The sequence below is a fragment of the Salvelinus alpinus genome, chromosome 2 (genome assembly GCF_045679555.1).
Source record: "Salvelinus alpinus chromosome 2, SLU_Salpinus.1, whole genome shotgun sequence".
NCBI lineage: Eukaryota > Metazoa > Chordata > Actinopteri > Salmoniformes > Salmonidae > Salvelinus > Salvelinus alpinus.
The window spans coordinates 96,227,492-96,250,396 of NC_092087.1; the positions used below are offsets into that span (position 1 = coordinate 96,227,492).

Consider the following 22,905-nt stretch of genomic DNA (forward strand, 5'->3'; position numbering starts at 1 on the left):
GTTCCTGAGTGGCCTAGATACAATTTTGACTTAGATCTGCTTGAAAATCTATGGAAAGACTTGAAAATGCCTGTCTAGCAATGATCAACAACCAATTCGACATAGCTTGAAGAATTCTGAAAAGAATAATGGGCAAATATCGTACAATCCAGTTGTGCAATGCTGTAATCGTTGTCAAAGGTAATTCTAACATGTATTGACTCAGGGCTGTGAATACTTATGGAAATGAGATATTTCTGTATTTCATTTTCAATAAATATGCAAACATTTCTGAAAACATGTTTTCACTTTGTCATTATGGGGTATTGTGTGTAGATAGGTTAGAAATACAACGATTTAATACATTTTCAATTCAGGCTGTAACACAATAAAATATGGAGTAAGTCAAGGGGTATGAATACTTTCTGAAGGCTCTGTACATATCTACCTAGTATTGACTGACTGTTTATGTCATTATTCTGTTAAACCTTTTGTGTGTGTTTTACCTTTAGCTTTTTTATTTATTACAATGACGCTGTGAGTCTTGAAGTAGGTGCATGTGAAACATTTAATAAAACAACAAACATGAAAACGAGTCAGCGTAACAGTGGCGATATAGCATGAACAATACCGACAGAGGAAGAGGGCTAGTATTGCGGCGACGTCGAACGCTGGAGGGGAGAGGGAGACGTGACAATTTTATTCAGACTGCTGGAAACAGAAAGGAGATCAATAGGAAGGACACAGGATTGAACTTCGGTCTCCAGTGGGGGAGTAATGTCGTTTACGCAGAACTACATTTCTCTCACAAATTTTGTCATTTCCTGTTTTACTTCTGGGGGGGAATACCATTAACAATTGTGATTACCATTGTGTAAAGGAAGGAAGCAAAGTTTCTTCCCTCGCGAAAGGGGTTCTTCGAAGAACTTACAGGGGTTCCCCCACAGTTTAAATTTGAAGAGCCCCTAAAGGATACTCCAGGAACCTCTTATTTTTAGATTGTATGGCGTGTGCCAAGTTTATTAATCTTAAAATGTGAATATGTGTGCAGATTTGTCAGAAATGGTGCATGCAGATATGTACTGTTACATTTAGCAACGGTTATGAACGAGGCCCCTGTGAGTAGTAGAATGTTGCCAGTACAGAGTGACGTGCTTCAGTAAGGTTGGCTAAGTTTGACTTTTTAGTGTTCATTGTCATGGTTATCAACTGTACACTCTAAGAAGAAAAGGTTCCTTGTGCATCCTTTAGGAGTTATTCAAATTGAAACTGTGGGGGAAGCCCTATAAGTTCTTCAAATAACCTTTTTAAATAACCTTTTGGGGTAAAAATGTAACCCCCTCCCCCATATTATTATTAATATGCATAACAATAACAACAATAACACAATATTTTAGTTCTCAGTGTTAATTATGATTTTAGTGGCAAAGCAGAATAAAAATATTCTAAATATGAGGTAAACTCCTAGCAGAGCCCCAAGTCCACTCGGTATATCGTCTGTGTTGATGTTAATGTGTTGATGTTCTCCGTATCCATAATGACTTTGCAGTGTATGGTGATTGAACAGGTTTTCTGTTATATTCAGAGGTGTAGGGAGGGTGAAGTCTGTGAATCCAAAAAATACAAAGGTATGTTAATTGGTATTGGTATGTTATGCATATCAAATTTACCATCCTCCTTCCTTACCTTGCCAATGAATATCCCATAGGCCTCTACATTATGGACAATGTATGTGTATGAAAACCATCTCTTATCCATAAAAAAAAAAAAACACACATTCACCACAAAAACCAAGGTATGATGAATATAACAGGACATATTTTCCATCACCATGCACTGCAAAATCATTCTGGCTGTGGATACGGAGAACATCAAAACATTAACATCAACAATAGTTGGCAGGGTAATTTGTATTTTTCTATCACAAAGTATAATGGCTATTTTCTCCAGTCCAGTTGGTGGCGGTAATGCAACATTATATTGGATGCCAACCGCCGTTAAACCCCACCAAAGAAGGAGTTACGCTAGCTAGAACAACAACAGCTGCCAGTTCAAAGTCAAGTGTCAAGGTACGATCTAGATTTCTAATATTCTGTAACGTTTCCATATGTAAACATTAGTAGTCTGATTATTTGTCCACGTCCACCGAATGATGTGTATACAATAGCCATTTTAGCAAACGTTAGCTAGCTTACTCACTGGCCATTAAAATGCCTACTCAAGCTAACGAACGTTTCTACGGATCGATCATACCAAGCAACTCTTAAAGATGCTGTTGTGAATGATACCGTTATTTGTTATTAAGACAGTAATGTCAACTGTGTGATGTGTGAATTGTCCATCTTCAAGATGGCATAAATCTATTGGCAACCCTTAACTAGTAAGTTAGCTAGGCTGTTTCTAAGGCTGGCTAGCTAGCAAGCTAGTTAATTTAATTTCAGTATCTAATCATTAGCTAATTGGTCATTTTAGAGATTACAAATCAAATGTCATTTTGGTTCAGCAATGCTTCAGACGAAATTCTTGCTGATAATTTGTCTATCTAGGTAGATCGTTTCATCCTAGTGAGAAAGGTGACAGTAAGCTAATGCTTACCCAACTAGCTTAACATTGCTAACGCTAGCTGTACAATGGCCAAAGCAATGCTAGCTAGCTAAATGTATTAGTAGATTCCTAGTGGTTGGAATATTTAGTTATATTCCTTTATTAACTAAGCTGTTCCAGTTGTGAAACTCACCTTACATTTTTGTTTGTGCCTCTTTTGAATCCTACTATAGCCTTCCATGTCTGAACCCAAGTCCCCGGGTTCTTACTGTGGTGTTCCAGCACAGAGAAGCTCACAGTGGGGCCCAGAGATGGTCTCAGTGAAGCTGGAGGACTGTAGTCAAGCACTGGAACTCAATGTGATAGTCAAAGAGGAAGAGGAGGAGAGGGAAGTCAAAGAAGAGGAGATAGGGATTAAAGAGGAGGTGGAGGAGAGAGCATTCAAAGAGGAGGAGGTGGAGGAGAGAGCATTCAAAGAGGAGGAGGAGGTGGAGGAGAGAGCATTCAAAGAGGAGGTGGAGGAGAGAGCATTCAAAGAGGAGGAGGAGGTGGAGGAGAGAGCATTCAAAGAGGAGGAGGAGGTGGAGGAGAGGGCATTCAAAGAGGAGGAGGAGGAGGAGGAGAGAGCATTGAAAGAGGAGGAGGAGGAGGAGCATGCATTCAAAGAGGAGGAGGAGGAGGAGCGTGCATTCAAAGAGGAGGAGGAGGAGGAGCGTGCATTCAAAGAGGAGGAGGAGGCGGAGGAGAGCGCATTCAAAGAGGAGGAGGAGGAGGTGGAGGAGAGAGCATTCACAGCGGAGCAGAGAGCGGTCACCGAGGAGGCGGAGGAGAGAGCAGTCACAGAAGTGGAGAACAGGGAAGAGGAGGAAGAAGTAGATGGTAACACTGACCCAGGTAAGTTCAGTTGTGTAGGATGGAGAGGTTGGTGCATTGACAGCCACAGGGGATTCCAGAACTATTATTGAGTCTTTCCACCAATCTGGTGCCTCTTTCTTTGAAGGGGTAAGCGGGGTAGGCTCTATCCGCCAATCAGGGCTGTGTATGTAAATATATTTTATTGTATCAACATGCCCAGAAGATCAGACTGAGCATTTCAATGGCAAAAGGAGGCTCAGGGAAATCAACGATAACAAATATATTTGGAGTTATTTTCATGAAATAGAAGACATACAGTGATGATTTAAAAACACTGCTTCGGGGCTTTAATTATGGCTGCAATCCCGGTGATGGGATGATATGACAACAGCCAGTGAAAGTCTAGGGCGCCAAATTCAAAACAACAGAAATCTCATAATTAAAATTCCTCAGACATACATGTGTTTCATACCATTTTAAAGGTATTCTTGTTGTTAATCCCACCAAAGTGTCCGATTTCAAATATGCTTTTCAGCGAAAGCACTACAAACGATTATGTTAGGTCACACCAAACCACAATAAGCACAGCCATTTTTCCAGCGAAAGATAGCAGTCACAAAAAAGCTGAAATATAGCTCAAATTAATCACTAACCTTTGATAATCTTCATCAGATGACACTCATAGGACTTCATGTTACACAATACATGCATGTTTTGTTTGATAAAGTTCATATTTACAGTGGGGCAAAAAAGTATTTAGTCAGCCACCAATTGTGCAAGTTCTCCCACTTAAAAAGATGAGAGAGGCCTGTAATTTTCATCATAGGTACACTTCAACTATGACAGACAAAATGAGAAGAAAAAAAATCCAGAAAATCACATTGTAGGATTTTTAATGAATTTATTTGCAAATTATGGTGGAAAATAAGTATTTGGTCACCTACAAACAAGCAAGATTTCTGGCTCTCACAGACCTTCTTTAAGAGGCTCCTCTGTCCTCCACTCGTTACCTGTATTAATGGCACCTGTTTGAACTTGTTATCAGTATAAAAGACACCTGTCCACAACCTCAAACAGTCACACTCCAAACTCCACTATGGCCAAGACCAAAGAGCTGTCAAAGGACACCAGAAACAAAATTGTAGACCTGCACCAGGCTGGGAAGACTGAATCTGCAATAGGTAAGCAGCTTGGTTTGAAGAAATCAACTGTGGGAGCAATTATTAGGAATGGAAGACATACAAGACCACTGATAATCTCCCTCGATCTGGGGCTCCACGCAAGATCTCACCCCGTGGGGTCAAAATGATCACAAGAACGGTGAGCAAAAATCCCAGAACCACACGGGGGGACCTAGTGAATGACTTGCAGAGAGCTGGGACCAAAGTAACAAAGCCTACCATCAGTAACACACTACGCCGCCAGGGACTCAAATCCTGCAGTGCCAGACGTGCTTTAACACAAAGAGTAGAACCAGCTCACCTGCTTTTACACTATGATTTGACTATTAGATGGTCAATGTCTCTAGAAAAAAAAAAATATTTAGAAGGAATAGCAGAAGTAAACATTTTCATTGGACCTTGTATACAATTGGGTAAATTCTTAAATCTAGAATCCTTAGTTGCTCCAGCCATTTTTAGACTTTGAAATGAAGCATATATACCCATTGATTCTTGAAGAATGTAACTTAGAAATGGCTCATGAGCGTAGTTCAACGGTCGTTCCCCATCAGAACCCAACATACAAGCTTGTTTTACTCCAATATTTGTAAACAATGTTAAATGTAACCAAACACTGCATAGCCTCTAAACATGGTTAAAACTATCATTTTGATATCATGCATGGTCAGTCCTTGCATCTTCGGATCTGTCTATTCATTTGAGAGTTGTTACATTTCTCAAAGCCCATCCCTCAGAGTTTTACCAAAACAGAGATGGGTTGTTTCTTTGTTATTGGTTTAATTAAGGAATCTAGCTTTTAAAGTCCAAGTGCAGTCAAAATTCAGTTTTTCCTGCGTTTTATATCATTTTGTACGACAGCTGATGAAACTAACACTGTAAAAGTGTGATAAAAAAAGAAGTTTTTTCCTGTTAGTTGCTGTTTTATACAGGACCTTCTAATCAGCAGACTTGTGTGGGTGGGAGTTTAGGCTTTCCATAGTGATATCATGTGGTAAATTATGCAAAGTTCTTGCTGGAGAAATAGTTTTTTTTTGCTGAAAAGCATAAAAAAAAAAAATGGAAATCTACACTGAACAAATATGTTAACGCAAAGTGTAAAATATTGGTCCAATATTTCATGATGTGAAATAAAATATCCCATAAATGTGCATGCACAAACAGTTTATTTAAATTTGGGGCACAAATTTGTTTATATACCTGTTAGTGAGCATTTCTCCTTTGCAAAGAGAATCCATCCACCTGACAGGTGTGGCATATCAAGAAGCTGATTAAACAGCATGATCATTACACTAGTGCCCATGGAACTGGGGACAATTAAAGGCCACTCTAAAATGTGCAGTTTTGTCACGCAACACAATGCCAAAGATGTCTCAAGTTTTTAGGGAGCAGTTGGCATGCTGACTGCAGGAATGTCCACCGGAGCTGTTGGCATGCTGACTGCAGGAATGTCCACCGGAGCTGTTGGCATGCTGACTGCAGGAATGTCCACCGGAGCTGTTGGCATGCTGACTGCAGGAATGTCCACCGGAGCTGTTGGTATGCTGACTGCAGGAATGTCCACCGGAGCTGTTGGCATGCTGACTGCAGGAATGTCCACCGGAGCTGTTGGCATGCTGACTGCAGGAATGTCCACCGGAGCTGTTGGCATGCTGACTGCAGGAATGTCCACCGGAGCTGTTGGCATGCTGACTGCAGGAATGTCCACCGGAGCCGTCGCTAGATCATTTAATGTTCAATTCTCTACCATAAGCACGATGAATCCCGGTTTCAACTGTACCGGTCAGATGGCAGAAAGCGCGTATGGTGTCGTGTGGGTGAGCGATTTGCTGATAACGTTGTGAACAGAGTGGTAATGATGGCAGTGGGGATATGGTATGGGCAGGTATAAGCTAAGGACAATTAATACGATTGCATTTTATCGATGGCAATTTGAATGCACTGGGATACCGTGACGAGATCCTGAGGCCTATTGTCGTGCCATTCATCCACCGCCATCACCTTGTTTCAGCATGATAATGCATGACACAAGGATCTGTACACAATTCCTGTAAGCTGAAAATGTCCCAGTTCTTCCATGGCCTGCATACTCACCAGACATGTCACCCATTGAACATGTTTGGGGATGTTCTGGATCGACGTGTATAACAGCGTGTTCCAGTTTCCGCCAATATCCAGCGACTTCACACAGCCATTGAAGAGGAGTAGGACAACACTCCACAGGCCACAATCAACATCCTGATCAACTCTATGTGAAGGAGATGTCGCTCTGCATGAGGCAAATGGTGGTCACACCAGATACTGACTGGTTTTCTGATCCACGCCCCTACCTTTTCTTAAAGGTATCTGTGACCAACAGATGCATATCTGTATTCCCAGTCATGTGAAATCCATAGATTAGGGCCTAATGAATGTTTTTCAATTCACTGATTTCCTTATGAGTATAATTTTTGAAATTGTTGCTTCTTGCGTTTAGATTTTTGTTCAGTGTATTCAAGTAAAGTACTTAATTGTTACCCAATAAATGGTTTGATATTGATATAAAAACGACTGTTAAAGACCATTTCAATGCTGTTCCTGATTCTAACCCCATATCTGTTCATATTCTCATAGGAGAGAGCTCCAACCCAGGTTCAGACAGTGAGCCCAGTTCCACAGCATCAGGAAACAATAAACAACACAGACGGAGGAACTCAAGACAGAAACATCACCACTGCATGGACTGCTTCACTAGTTTCTATGAGCCAGAGGAGTTGAGAAGACACACTTGTAGGCCCCACCCCTGTTCAGATTGCAGAGGCAGTTGTATTTGTCCAACTCACCTCAAATCAAAACAGACTCAAAAAATGATGGCGACATACCCGTGTGGTCAATGTGGGATGATATGTGAAACACCAAGCAAACTAAAGACGCACCAGAGAACTCACACAGGAGAGAAGCCATACCACTGCACTGTTTGTGGAAAGGGTTGCAGTCATTCGGACCATCTAAAGACGCACCAGAGAACTCACACAGGAGAGAAGCCATACAACTGCTCCCAATGTGGAAAGAGTTTCAGTCAGTTAACAACTTTGAGAAACCACCACCTAACTCACACAGGACAGAAGTCTTACCTATGCTCTCATTGTGGGAAGAGTTTCAGTCAGTTAGCCAACCGAAATACACACCAGTTAATTCACACAGGAGAGAAGCCATACAACTGCTCTCAGTGTGGGAAGGATTTCAGATCTCCAAGAGAATTAAAGTCACACATGAGAACTCACACAGGAGAGAAGCCATTCCACTGCTCCCAATGTGGAAAGAGTTTCAGTCAGTTATCAAGTCTGAAAAGACACCAACTAACTCACACAGGAGAGAAGCCTTACCTTTGCTCTCAATGTGGGAAGAGTTTCACCACGTTATCTGAACTGAAGCCACACCAGATAACTCACACAGGAGAGAAGCCTTACCTCTGCTCTCAATGTGGGGATAGTTTCACCAGTTTATATTTCCTAAAGAAACACCACATAACTCACACTGGAGAGAAGCCTTACCTCTGCTCTCATTGTGGGAAGAGTTTCAGTCAGTTAGCCAACCTAAATACACACCAGTTAATTCACACAGGAGAGAAGCCTTACCACTGCTCTCAGTGTGGGGATAGTTTCACCAGTTTATATTTCCTAAAGAAACACCAGCTAATTCACACGGGTGGAAAGCTGTTCCAATGCTCCCAGTGTGGTAAGAGTTTCAGTCATTCATCAACTCTGAAGAAACATCAGATAACTCACACAGGGGAGAAGCCTTACCACTGTTCTCAGTGTGGAAAGAGTTTCAGTCTGGTAGGAAACCTAAAGAGACACCAGCTAACCCACACCCTAGAGAAGCCTTAACGATGCTCTCATTGTGGGAAGTGTGTCAGTCATTTACACCACCCAAAATCCAGTTAATTCACACAGGAGAGAAACCATACCACTGCTTTGTGTGGGAAGAGTTTCAGTCAATCAGCAAATTTGAAGAAGCATCAGGGAATTCACACAGGAGAAAAGCTGTGTCATTAGATCTGAAGACACCAGTCTGCTATCACTGTGGGGATAGTTTCACCAGTTTATTTCCCCCAAAAACGGCAGCTAATTATGACTAATAATAACTTACCTGGTTAGATAAAGGGGGTAAAAAATGACCTGCAAAGGAGTGTGGCAGCTGCTCCCCTGGCTTCAGTCAGTGAACACATCTGAAGACCCACCAGTTCACTGGCACAGTGTGAGGAACCTAAAGAAACACCAGCTAACTCGCCCTGGAGAGATTCCTTACCATGTTCTTAAAATAAAGCTGGTATGATAACGCTTTATTGTGAACATATCCCTATTTCAGGAATCGCCAAAAAAGGCAACACTGCAGAGAAAACTCAGTGAAGTTGACATTGTGGAATCCATAGCTAATATCTGTCCATAGAGAATCCTGAGTAATCAGACATCATATATTCTAGTTGGATTTCTATAATCGCTTATTTAAAAAAAATATATATAGAGAATTTAGTCACGGAAAATGTATACAACAAAAACTTTGAAATGGCAGAAAATAAATATGACTATTGTAAGTTTCCTGTCTCTCTTTATTATGGAGGGTTGAAGAGTCATTATTTCTGGTGCTTTACAGGTAGGCTATACTGTAAGTAAGGCAGTGGCGGTCGGTGCTGTTTAAGCATTATTTCTATTACAGCATATTACTGTCATTCATACTACATTGATCTGGATGAATGGAACATTGATAGGTTTAGGCTACTACATGATACTCACATTTTCCCTGTACCCAACATGAGGTTGCTACAACCTGGCCTATGAATTAAAGTTTAAAACACAGGTCGAGATAATTTTGAGTAATCAAGATGAGAGACCGTGATACATTCAATACTGCCTTGCCCACTTGCCTGCATCTAGCTGATCTAGGGTTTAATCATTAGTCATTAGTCCAACAGTTCCACAACTAGAGTTTCTGTTGGACAAAGGTAAGTTTATCCCTGTTTCGTTCCATTTGCTTCCGTTTAAGAAAAGTTATTCAACAGAATGGGTGGAATGAACACGCCACTGATCACACTTAAACAGTTCACTTTCATAGCAGCCACATAAAAACAGCATGATCACTTTGCTTGTTGAATACAGTGTCAGTCAAACGTTTAGACACACCTACTCAAGGGTTTTTCTTCATTTCTACTATTTTATACATTGTAGAATAATAGTGAAGACATCAAAACTGTTAAATAACACATATGGAATCATGTAGTAACCAAACAAAGTGTTAAACAACTCAAAATATATTTTAGATTTTACAAAATAGCCACCCTTTGCCTTGATGACAGCTTTGCACACTCTTGGCATTCTCTCAACCAGCTTCATGAGGAATGCTATTCCAAACGTCTTGAAGGAGTTTCCACATATGCTAAGCACTTGTTGGCTGCTTTTCCTTCACTCTGCGGTCCAAGTCATCCCAAACCATCTCAATTGGGTTGAGGTTGGGTGATTGTGGAGGCCAGGTCATGTGATGCAGCACTCTATCACTCTCCTTCTTGGTCAAATAGCCCTTACACAGCCTGGAGTTGTGTTTTGGGTCATTGTCCTGTTGACAAACATGATAGTCCCACTGTGATTCCCACCGTGAAGCACGGAGGAGGAGGTGTGATTGTGTGGGGGTCCTTTGCCTGTGATATATTTAGAATTCAAGGCACGCTTAACCAGCATGGCTACCACAGCATTCTGCAGCGATACGCTATACCATCCGTTCACCTACTCAGTGTCTCACAAAGACACGGGGTTGGAACCAGAAGTCTCAAATTTGGACTCATCAGACCAAAGGACAGATTTCCACCAGTCTAATGTCCATTGCTTGTCTTTCTTGGCCCAAGCAAGACTCTTCTTCTTATTGGTGTCCTTTAGTAGTGGTTTCTTTGCAGCAATTTGACCATGAAGGCCTGATTTCACGCAGTCTCCGCTGAACCGTTGATGTTATGATGTGTCTGTTACTTGAACTCTGTGAAGCATTTATTTGGGCTGCAATCTGAGGTGCAGTTAACTCTAATGAACTTATCCTCTGTAGCACAGGTAAGTCTGGGTCTTTCCTTCCTGTGGCGGTCCTCATGAGAGCAAGTTTCATCATAGCACTTGATGGTTTTTGTGACTGCACTTGAAGGAACTTTCTTGAAAATTCTTGAAAATGTACGGATTGACTGACCTTCATGTCATTTGAGCTGTTCTTGTCATAATATGGACTTGGGTCTTTTACCAAATAGGGCTATCTTCTGTATACCACCGCCTACCTTGTCACAACACAACTGATTGACTCAAACACATTAAGAAGGAAAGAAATTCCATAAATTCATTAACAAGGCACATCTGTTAATTGAATTCATTCCAGGTGACTACCTCATGAAGCTGGTTGAGAGAATGCCAAGAGTGCGCAAAGCTGTCATCAAGGCAAAGGGTGGCTACTTTGAAGAATCTCAAATAAAATATATTTTGATTTATTAATCACTTTTTTTGTTACTACATGATTCTGTACAGTATGTGTTATTTCATAGTTTTGATGTCTTCACTATTATTCTACAATGTAGAAAATAGTCAAAATAAAGAAAAACCCTTGAATAGTATGTTTGTCCAAACTTTTGACTGACACTGTGTATATATATATATATATAGTTTTTTTCTGAGTGTAGTGTTAGATGGCAGAGTATTTGTTTATTCATTCTTTCAAGCAAAGTATAATGGAGATATTCTCCATTCTAGTAGGTGGCTGTAATGCAATATTTATTGGATGCCAACCTCTGTTAAACCTCATGGAATAAGTTAAACCCTGGGATGACACTGTAGGGATGATGGCGGAAGCAGAAGTGTCGTGCTGAAAGCACGTCGAGCTACAGTTAGCGAAAACGATGAGTGGACAACAGTGAAGTCCAAGAATGGAACAAAAAGGGAAACAATTGTTGTGGAACATGAGTCTGATGAATCGTTGCTTGTTGGAGTATGTTTTTTGGATAATGATGTTTATTTGGGAAACTCTTTCGAAGTCACGAGGATGGTGAAGAAGGCTTCAGGAAAAGTGAATGCAGTCAAAGTAACCAGGAGTGATATGGTGTTGATATCATGTAGCCATAGTAACCAGGAGTGATATGGTGTTGATATCATGTAGTCATAGTAACCAGGAGTGGTATGGTGTTGATATCATGTAGTCATAGTAACCAGGAGTGGTATGGTGTTGATATCATGTAGTCATAGTAACCAGGAGTGATATGGTGTTGATATCATGTAGTCATAGTAACCAGGAGCGGTATGGTGTTGATATCGTGTAGTCATAGTAACCAGGAGCGGTATGGTGTTGATATCCTGTGGTCATAGTAACCAGGAGTGATATGGTGTTGACATCATGTAGTCATAGTAACCAGGAGTGGTATGGTGTTGATATGGTGTAGTCATAGTAACCAGGAGTGGTATGGTGTTGATATGGTGTAGTCATAGTAACCAGGAGTGGTATGGTGTTGATATCGTGTAGTCATAGTAAGCAGGAGTGGTATGGTGTTGACATCGTGTGTATCTAAAGAGCAAAAGGAGTGTGCATTGTGGCTCGGGGAATTCTCGACGAATGAAGTGAACAGCTTTGATTTTCGAAGCAGGGCACCGGTTAAAGGTTTTCAAATGTTATTTGTCAGATGTGCCGAATATAACAGGTGTAGACCTTACAGTGAAATGCTTACTTATAAGCCCTTACAAGCCCAACAATGCAGTTTTAAGAAAAATACATTTGAAGTAAAAAATTGCTAAGTTAAAAATTACATAATTAAAGAGCAGCAGTAGCGAGGCTATATAGAGGGGGTACCGGTACAGAGTCAATGTGCGGGGGCACCGGTTAGTCGAGGTAGTTGAGGTAATATGTACATGTAGGTGGATTGACCATGCATAATAAACAGAGAGTAGCAGCAGTGTAAAAGAGGGGGTGCAATGCAAATTGTCTGGGTAGCCATTTGATTACCTGTTCAGGAGTCTTATGGCTTGGGTAGAAGCTGTTAAGAAGCCTTTTGGACCTAGACTTGGCGCTCCTGTAACGCTTGCCGTGCGGTAGTAGAGATAACAGTCTATGACTTGGGTGGCTGGAGTTTTTGACAATTTTTAGGGCCTTCCTCTGACACCGCCTGGTATAGAGGTCCTGGATGGCAGGAAGCTTGGCCCCAGTGATGTAAGCTGTGGTCTACAGCTTATCATGAGATGCTCTACCTCAGGCGAGCAAAACCTTAAGACTTCCTTACTATTAGATTTTGTGCACTAGCTGTTGTTTACAAATATACACAGACTGCGACCCCTTGTCTTACGGGAGGCAGCTGTTCTATCTTGCTGATGCAGTTTAAACCCCCCTAGCTGTATGTTATTCATGTTGTTGTTCAGTCACAACTCTGTGAAACATAAGATATAACAGTTTTTCATGTCCCGTTGGTAGGATATATGTGATTGTAGATCATCTCTTTTGTTATCCAATGATTGTACGTTGACAAATAGGACTGATGGAAGAGGCAGATTACCCACTCGCTGTTGGATCCTTACAAGGCACCCCGACCTATGTCCCTGATATCTCCAATATCTATCTTTCTCATGCGAATCACAGCGATTTGGGCCTTGTCGGGTGTCTGAAGTAAATCCTTCTCGTCCGACTCGTTGAAGAAAACATCTTTGTGTAACAGTATAACTTTAGTACGTCCCCTCGCACTGACACGGGCGCGAACCAGGGACCCTCTGCACACATCAACAACTGACACCCACGAAGCGTCGTTACCCATCGCTCCACAAAAGCCGCGGCCCTTGCAGAGCAAGGGGAAACCCTACTTCAGGTCTCAGAGCAAGTGACGTAACCGATTGAAATGCTATTAGCGCGTACCCGCTAACTAGCTAGCCATTTCACATCCGTTACACTCACCCCCCTTTCAACCTCCTCCTTTTCCGCAGCAACCAGTGATCCGGGGCAACAGCATCAATGTAACAGTATAACTTTACGGCGTCCCCTCGCCCCGACACGGGCGCGAACCAGGGACCCTCTGCACACATCAACAACGGTCGCCCACGAAGCATCGTTACCCATCGCTCCACAAAGGCCACGGCCCTTGCAGAGCAAGGGGAAACCCTACTTCAGGTCTCAGAGCAAGAGACGTAACCGATTGAAATGCTATTAGCGCGTACCCGCTAACTAGCTAGCCATTTCACATCCGTTACATTTGTCCAGTACGAGGTGATTATTTGCTGTCCTGATATCTAGAAGCTATTTTCGGTCATAAGAGAAGGTGGCAGAAACATTATGTACAAAATAAGTTCTAAATAACATGAAAAAACACACACAATAGCACAATTGGTTAGGAGACCGTAAAACGGCAGCCATCTCCTCCGGCGCCAATGGCGTCCCGTTGGACATTAATAATCAATATTTCAGACAAAAAATTCCAGGATAAGTTCATGCACGTTGCTTGACTCTTTTGGAGAATGGGGAAAAGGAGCTAAGTTTATCTGTATATTGATGTTTGATGAGTATTTACCACCCTATGTAAAGTTGGGATATATAAGATACGCGATAAGATCGTTCGTGCAAAACCCGATGCAATGCAAGAAGTGTAATAAGTTTGGCCATTTGTCAAGTGTTTGTAGATGGAAGGAATATGTTATTGAAGAGTGTGAATGTAACATTTTGCAACTGTGGTGGGGATCATATTTCTGAATTCCCTTAGTGCCCTGTTGGGGTGCAAGAGAGTTGAAAGGGCAAGAAGCCACAGTTCTGAAGAAGATATGGCGGTGGATGCACCACAACCAGTTGCCAATGTTATTCGTCAATCCAGTGATCTGGATACGCTTATTGTGAAGAAGGTGGATTTTGTAGCTTTTAGAGCCACGGTTATTAATTGTACTGCACAAGTGTCCAAGAAGCTGGATATCTGCAACCGAGAAGTTTTTGGGCCTCCAAGATTTAACGGCAGAAGCACTGCATGGACGACTGTTGCCAGGAAATGTCCCGCCATCACAGGATCCTTATGAGCCTGTGTAGGAACCTGATTAAACAGAAAAGCAGGCTGATTTAGTGAACATTTCGTTACTCATAGTTTTGTATACGTTTTTATTTTTTTTACCACGCATTGGTTTCCTTTTTGGATCCTTATTATCCACCTGTACAGTAGGTGGCGGAACGCGCATATAATTGTTGCGAACGCCATTATACCAAAGAAGAAGTTAACCCTCACCGAAGAAGTTATGCTAGATAGCTAGAACAACAAGAGTTGCCAATTCCAGTGTGAATGTTAAATCAAGATTTCTAACATATTCTGTAATCTTTCCTTAGGTTAACATTAGTAGTGGGATTATTTATCCACGTCCACCAGATCATGTGTAAACAATATCCATTTGAGCTAACGTTAGCTAGCTTGCTTACTTAGTTACCCATTCAAACGGCTAGCCAAGCTAACTAGCTATCTATCATACCGAGCAAGTGAGTTTATCTTCAAGACTTTGTTGTGAATGATAACGTTATTTGTTATTAAGACAGCAATGTCAACTATGTGATATGTGCATTGTCCATCTTTAAAATGGCATAAATGGCAACCCTTATCTAGTAAGTTAGCATGGCTAGTTAGCAACGCCGTTAGTTAGTTAGCCAGCTTTAGATAGCTACTGAAATTAAGTTTGTTAACGTTAATCATTAGCTAACTGTTCATTTAGAGATTACAAATGAAATTATATTTTGGTTCGCGATTGCGTAAAGCTAACTTCTTGCTGGTAAAATGTCTATCTAGCTATATCGTTTCATCCTAGTGAGAAAGGTGAGATTTGAATTCGTCTGTAAGTTAAAGCTAAACCAACTAACTCAACATTGTCAACGCTAGCTGTACCATCGCCACAGCAATGCCAGCTAGCAAAATGTATTCGTAGTGTAACGACCCTGGGTTTATAAGCGCGGAAATCGACTCTGCCGCAAGAGCATGCTTTTGCGGCACAGTCGATAGCGCGCCGGACTTCGGGCTAGAAGGTCGAGGGTTCGAGACCTGCTCCGTGCTGTTTCATTACATTGGTGTCAGAAGTGGGATCGGACCTTGCATCCACGACAGTGCGTGTGCTTGGCCGGTGAGCGCGTTCCTGTAAGACGTAGAGTCGCAAGCTAGCGCGAGGACGCGCTCTTTGAATGGAGGGAGTAGTGTAACGACCCTGGGTTTATAAGCGCGGAAATCGACTCTGCCGCTTGAGCATGCTTTTGCGGCACAGTCGATAGCGCGCCGGACCTCGGGCTAGAAGGTCGAGGGTTCGAGACCTGCTCCCTGCCTGTTTCATTACAGTATATTCCAAGTGGATGGAATATGTCTTTGTTAGCAAAGCTGTTCCAGTATTTTGTGAAACTCCCCTGTTTGTGAAACTCACCTTACATTTTTGTTTGTGCCTCTTTTGAATCCTACTATAGCCTTCCATGGCTGAACCCAAGTCCCCGGGTTCTTACTGTGGTGTTCCAGCACAGAGAAGCTCACAGTGGGGCCCAGAGATGGTCTTAGTGAAGCTAGAGGACTGTAGTCAACCACTGGAACTCAATGTGATTGTCAAAGAGGAAGGGGAGGAGAGAGAAGTCAAAGAAGAGGAGATAGGGATTAAAGAGGAGGTGGAGGAGAGAGCATTCAAAGAGGTGGAGGAGAGAGAAGTCAAAGAAGAGGTAGAGATCAAAGAGGAGGGGGCGGAGGAGATGGCCCTCAAAGAGGAGGAGGCGGAGGAGATGGCCCTCAAAGAGGAGGAGGTGGAGGAGATGGCCCTCAAAAATGAGGCAGGGGCGGCGGACGAGAGAGCATTCAAAGAGGAGGAGGAGGTGGAGGAGAGAGCATTCAAAGAGGAGGAGGTGGAGGAGAGAGCATTCAAAGAGGAGGAGGCGGAGGAGAGAGCATTCAAAGAGGAGGTGGAGGAGAGAGCAGTCACAGAAGTGGAGAACAGGGAAGAGGAGGAAGAAGTAGATGGTAACACTGACCCAGGTAAGTTCAGTTGTGTAGGATGGAGAAGTTGGTGCATTGACAGCCACAGGGGATTCCAGTACTATTATTGAGTCTTTCCACCAATCTGGTGCCTCTTTCTGAAGAGTAAAAGATCACAAGATCAGACTGAGGATTTCAATGGCAAAAGGAGGCTCAGGGAAATAAATGATAACAAATATATTTGAAGTTATTTTCATGAAATAAACACAGTGATTTATTAGACATCCAGTGATGATTTAACCATTCTGCCATCAGACTGGCCACCAATGCCCCTTATAGGACACATCACTGCACTTTATACTTCCCTGTAAACTGGTCATGTCTGTATACCTGTTGCATGATGCACTGGTTGATGCTTCTTTAGAAAACACTCTTTGGCCTCACTCCCCCCTATCTGAGATACCTACTGCAGCCCTCATCCTCCACATACAACACCCGTTCTGCTAGTCACATTCTGTCAAAGGTCCCCAAAGCACACTCCTCTTTTCAGTTCGCTGCAGCCAGCGACTGGAACGAGCTGCAAAAACCCCTCTAAAACTGGACAGTTTAATCTCAATCTCTTCATTCAGAGACTCAATCATGGAGACTCTTACTGACAGTTGTGGCTGCTTCGCGTGATGTATTGTTGTCTCTACCTTCTTGCCCTTTGTGCTGTTGTCTGTGCCCAATACTGTTTGTACCATGTTTTGTGCTGCTGCCTTGTTGTGTTGCTACCATGCTGTATTTTCATGTGTTGCTACCATGCTATGTTGTTGTCTTAGGTCTGTCTTTATGTAGTGTCTTGTGTGTATTTTGTCCTATATATTTTTTTAAATCCCAGCCCCTATCCCCGCAGGAGGCCTTTTGCCTTCTGGTAGGCCGTCATTGTAAATAAGAACTTGTTCTTAACTGACTTGCCTAGTTAAATAAAAATTTTAAAAAATAAAATTACTGCATGGGGGTTTTAATGTTCTGGGCCTGTTTTCAGCTGGAGATTAGAGGCCCAAGTGTGAAACACATGTTAGTTTGGAATTTCGTCATGTAAAAACATGAGCGCTCCTAACGCCAGGTTCAGCAATGTACCTGTCTAACATCAGCTCACTTGTGCTGAGGTGGGAGGGGTGGCAATATTGGAGGCGTGTCCTTAAAAACATGCAAAACTGTCAGTTTCATACAGCGCTAAAAGGAATGTTTCAGAGCCACAAACAGCAGGTCTTCTAGGTAACACAGTGGATTTTGAGAGTGCAGCCTATCCAGCCATGACACACAGTGCCCATGGTAGAGAGATGTTCATTTTGTGCTGGTGAATCTCGTATTTAGAAACACAACCTACCCTACTCCTAAATCCTGGCTGGTTTAACAGCATCACATAGGTGTCTATTCATCCTGGCCATTAGCCCAGTAGCCTAATAATAAAGAGGTTTTAAATGGTCTACTGAGAGTGCCTTGAAATATTTGCCTTAATGTTTTTTTCATTGTTCACAATACATGTACCAGCATACTTCATTTTCCTCGTTTTGAGTAAGCTATCCAGCCCCATTTTCAAATGGCGCCCCTTTTCCGATTACCAAAAGACATGGGCGCTCCTCCAAACTATTCCATCCTCCTATAATGCCAAAATCTATTGATAGAAGCCGAGTATTTTGTAAAGACGTGCAAATGTTACGTGTAAAGACGTTTAGGCGTGTGCACAGAGAAGTGATTTATTATGAGTTGATGTTTCTGACCCAATCCTATTTAGAAATATTGTTGTTGGTTTAACAAGTAGACTGTTTTTAGTTTAATTTGATTAAAAACCAAACTTATTAGAAAGATTCAGCGTCCGTGGGTTCATGGTGAGATTGTACATGGCTCCAATGCAATGCAATTTCCCTTCTATTTATGGAAAAGTGCTAATTTGATCAGTTAGATGGTTGAAGGATGTTTATAAAACAACATTACAGCAGTATAACGGTGAAGGGACATTCCCCCTGTCTCTTTATATTGGATCTTTATCCAGCTCCTGTGAATAGTTTTGATGCGTTTAACTTCACTAGGGTAGGGGGCAGCATTCGGAATTTCTAAAAAGCGTGCCCAAATTAAACTGCCTGCTAATCAGGCCCAGAAGATAGGATATGCATATAATTAGTAGATTTGGATAGAAAACACTCTAAAGTTTCCAAAACTGTTAAAATAATGTCTGTGAGTATAACATAACTGATATGGCAGGCGAAAACCAGAGGAAAATCCAACCAGGAAATACTATTATTTTGAAAGGCTGTTTTTCCTTTGAAAGCCTATCCACCATACAAAGACTTAGGACCCAGTTCACGAGCTCTGTGGCTTCCTCTACATGTGGCCAGTCTTTAGGCATTGTTTCAGGCTTTTACTCTGAAAAATGAGGGAGATACAGCACTTTCAATCAGTGGCCAGTGGAAATTTCCATTCATCAGCCATGCGCCTGATCGGGAACGCGCCTTTCTTGTTTCTCTTTTCCTATTGACGAAGCTTTTGTCCGGTTGAAATATTATTGATTATTTATGACAAAAACAACCGGAGCATTGATTTTAAACATTGTTTGGCATGTTTCTACTAACTTTTATTGTACTTTTAAAAAACTTTTCGTCTAGACTTAGTGCATGCGCCTTAAGCATTCTGATTACTGGACAAAACGCGCAAGCAAAATTTAGGTTTTTGGTCATAAAGAGGGACATTATCGAACAAAACAAACATTTATTGTCTAACATGGAGACCTGGGAGTGCCACCAGATGAAGATCATCAAAGGTAAGTGATTCATTTTAATGCTATTTCTGACTTTTGTGACACTCTCCTTGGCTGGAAAATGGCTGTATGGGTTTCTGTGGCTAGGTGCTTACCTAACATAATCGCAAAGTGTGCTTTCTCCGTAAAGCCTTTTTGAAATCTGACACAGCGGTTGCATTAAGGAGAAGTTTATCTTTATTCGTATGTTTAACACTTGTATGGTTTATCAATGTTTATGATGAGTATTTCTGTAATTTGATGTGGCTCTCTGCACTTTCACCGGATGTTTGTTTGAGACAATGCATTTCTGACCATAACGCGCCAATGTAAACTGAGATTTTTGGATATAAATATTAACTTTATAGTACTTAATTGTTACCCAGTAAATGGTTTGATATTGATATAAAAACGGCTGCATTAGGCCTTTAAACAAGTCTTGGTCTTTTAAAGACCATTTCAATACTGTTCCTGATTCTAACCCCATATCTGTTCTTATTCCCACAGGAGAGATCTCAAACCCAGGTTCAGACAGTGAGCCCAGTTCCACAGCATCAGGAAACCATAAACAACACAGACGGAGGAACTCAAGACAGAAACATCACCACTGCATGGACTGCTTCACTAGTTTCTATGAGCCAGAGGAGTTGAGAAGACACACTTGTAGGCCCCACCCCTGCTCAGATTGCAGAGGGAGTTTTATTTGTCCAAATCACCTCAAATCAAAACAGACTCAAAAAAGGATTATGACATACCCGTGTGGTCAATGTGAGAAGATATGTGAAACACCAAGCAAACTAAAGACGCACCAGATAACTCACACAGGAGAGAAGCCATACCACTGCTCTGTTTGTGGAAAGGGTTGCAGCCATTCGGATCAACTAAAGACACACCAGAGAACTCACACAGGAGAGAAGCCTTACCACTGCTCCCAATGTGGAAAGAGTTTCAGTCAGCTATCTACACTGAGAAAACACCACCTAACTCACACAGGAGAGAAGCCTTACCTCTGCTCTCATTGTGGGAAGATTTTCCGTCAGTTAGCCAACCTAAATGCACACCAGTTAATTCACACAGGAGAGAAGCCATACCACTGCTCTCAGTGCGGGAAGGATTTCAGACATCCAAGAGACTTAAAGTCACACCAGAGAACTCACACAGGAGAGAAGCCTTACCACTGCTCCCAATGTGGAAAGAGTTTCAGTCAGTTATCAACTCTGAAAAAACACCAACTAACTCACACAGGAGAGAAGCCTTACCCCTGCTGTCAATGTGGGAAGAGTTTCAGCAGGTTATGTGAAATGAAGGCACACCAGATAATTCACACAGGAGAGAAGCCTTACCACTGCTCTCAATGTGGGGATAGTTTCACCAGTTTATATTTCCAAAAGAAACACCAGCTGATTCACACAGGAAAAAAGTCATTCCACTGCTCCCAGTGTGGGAACAGTTTCAGTCAGTCGTCAACTCTGAAGACGCACCAGAGAACTCACACAGGAGAGAAGCCGTTCCACTGCCGTCAGTGTGGTAAGAGTTTCAGTCATTTATCAACTCTGAAGACTCATCAGATAACTCACACGGGAGATAAGCCTCACGTCTGCTCTCAGTGTGGGAAGAGTTTCAGTCTGGTAGGAAACCTTAAGCGACACCAGCTATCCCACACAGTAGAGAAGCCTAACCGTTGCTCTCATTGTGGGAAGAGTTTCAGTCAATCATCAGCTTTAAAGAAACACCAGAGAACTCACACAGGATAAAAGCTGGGTCATCAAATCTGAAGACACCAGTTTGCTCACAAAGGGGATAAGCCTTAACTCTACTATCAATGTGGGGGTAGTTTCACCAGTTTATATTTCCCCCAAAAAACACCAGCTGTGGAAAGGTTCTGTACTGAATGAAATGTTCTGTGTGCATCTTATCTTTGGTGTCATAAACAGGTAATTGTGCATCTAAGTTTGACTGTGACCTCTCCAGCTTGCTGACAATAAAGGGTGATTCATTTAATATTGACTTTGAGTGTCCCCGTGTAAGAATTTCCACAACACTTCAGTCAGTCATCAAATTTGAAGACCTACCTTTTCACTTGGCACAGTAGAGAAGCCGTGCCTCTGCTCTGTGTGAGGAAAAGGTTCAGTTGCCTAGGAGACCTAAAGAATCACCAGCTAACTCGCACTGGAGAGAATCCTTACCATGTTCTGGAGTTTAAATATTGTTTATTTTATTGCTTTTTTCCGGATGCCCCAAACAATCGGAAAGGGGATTCATCAGAGAAAATGACTTCACCCCAGTCCACAGCAGTCCAATCCCTGTACCTTTTGCAGAAGGGTACCACATGAGGATGTCGTCCCTGTAACGCACAGCGTTGAGATTGCCTGCAATGACAACAAGCTTAGTCCAATGATGCTGTGACACACCGCCCCAGACCATGACGGACCCTCCACCTCCAAATCAATCATGGCCTTATTTCTATTACAGCATATTGGATGACAGTCATTCATATTCCATTCTCCCAGATCAATGTAACATTGATAGCTTTAGGCTACTACATGATACTCAAATTTTCCCTCTACCCATCATGAGGTTGCTACAACCTGGCCAATGAATGAAAGTTTAAAACATCGGTGCACAGGTCGAAGTGAAAGTTTAAAAAAAATACAACCAGATATAGCTAGCTCTCCCTCTCGCTCACTTCTTAATTTTTAAATAAATACATTTGTTCAAAACTCTTCAAATATTGTCTTTCTCTCTCTTTGAGTCAACTATTCACCATATTTTATGCACTGCAGTGCTAGCTAGCTGTAGCTTATGCTTTCAGTACTAGATTAATTCTCTGATCCTTTGATTGGATGAACAACATTTCAATACATGCTGCAAGAGCTCTGATATGTTGGAGGACATCCTCTAGACGGTGTCATAATTACTGTGTAAGTCTACGGAAGGGGGTGAGAACCATGAGCCTCCTAGGTTTTGTATTGAAGTCAATGTACCCAGAGGAGGACGGAAGCTAGCTGTCCTCTGGCTACACCATGGTGCTACCCTACAGAGTGCTGCTGAGGCTACTGTAGACCTTCATTGCAAAACAGTGTTTTAATCAATTATTTGGTGACGTGAATATATTTAGTATAGATTTACCTATAATGTTTCACTATTTAGATTTTTATGAAATTCACTGAGGGGGCGGCTCCTCCTCTGAGGAGCCTCCACTGCTCTCTGGGGTATAAACTTCCTTCTTAACCTGTTAACCTCTAACCACCTCTGAAGGCACTTTCTAACCGACTCTTATTATTGTATACTACCCTCATAAAGTACATTTCTGTCCTACAAACACATTAGAAAGGTAAGAACTGTGGGATTCAGATATAAAGAGCCCGAAATAGAGCAGATATTAAGAGGTTTGAAAGTCTAGGTTTGAGATCAAATATGTCATCAATTAGTGTTCCAAAAGGAATTTTAAAAAGATTATTTGACCTAATGGTGGCACTCTAAACGTGCAAATTCCCCTTGAAACACAGCCATTTGAAAAGTGCAGGGCTTGTGCAACGTCTTACAGGAATGATATACAGACGAGGAGAAAGCTGAAGTCTCTACTTATCCATTGATGTAAATATATCCTCTCTCTGATTCCCAGCGTGTCC

General features: G+C 41.9%; 1 pseudogene; it reads left to right on the forward strand.

Moving 5' to 3' along the window:
* Positions 1-1,955: 1,955 nt before the first annotated feature.
* LOC139541846 (zinc finger protein 585A-like) lies at positions 1,956-21,489 on the forward strand (annotated as a pseudogene).
* The last annotated feature ends 1,416 nt before the right edge of the window (positions 21,490-22,905 follow it).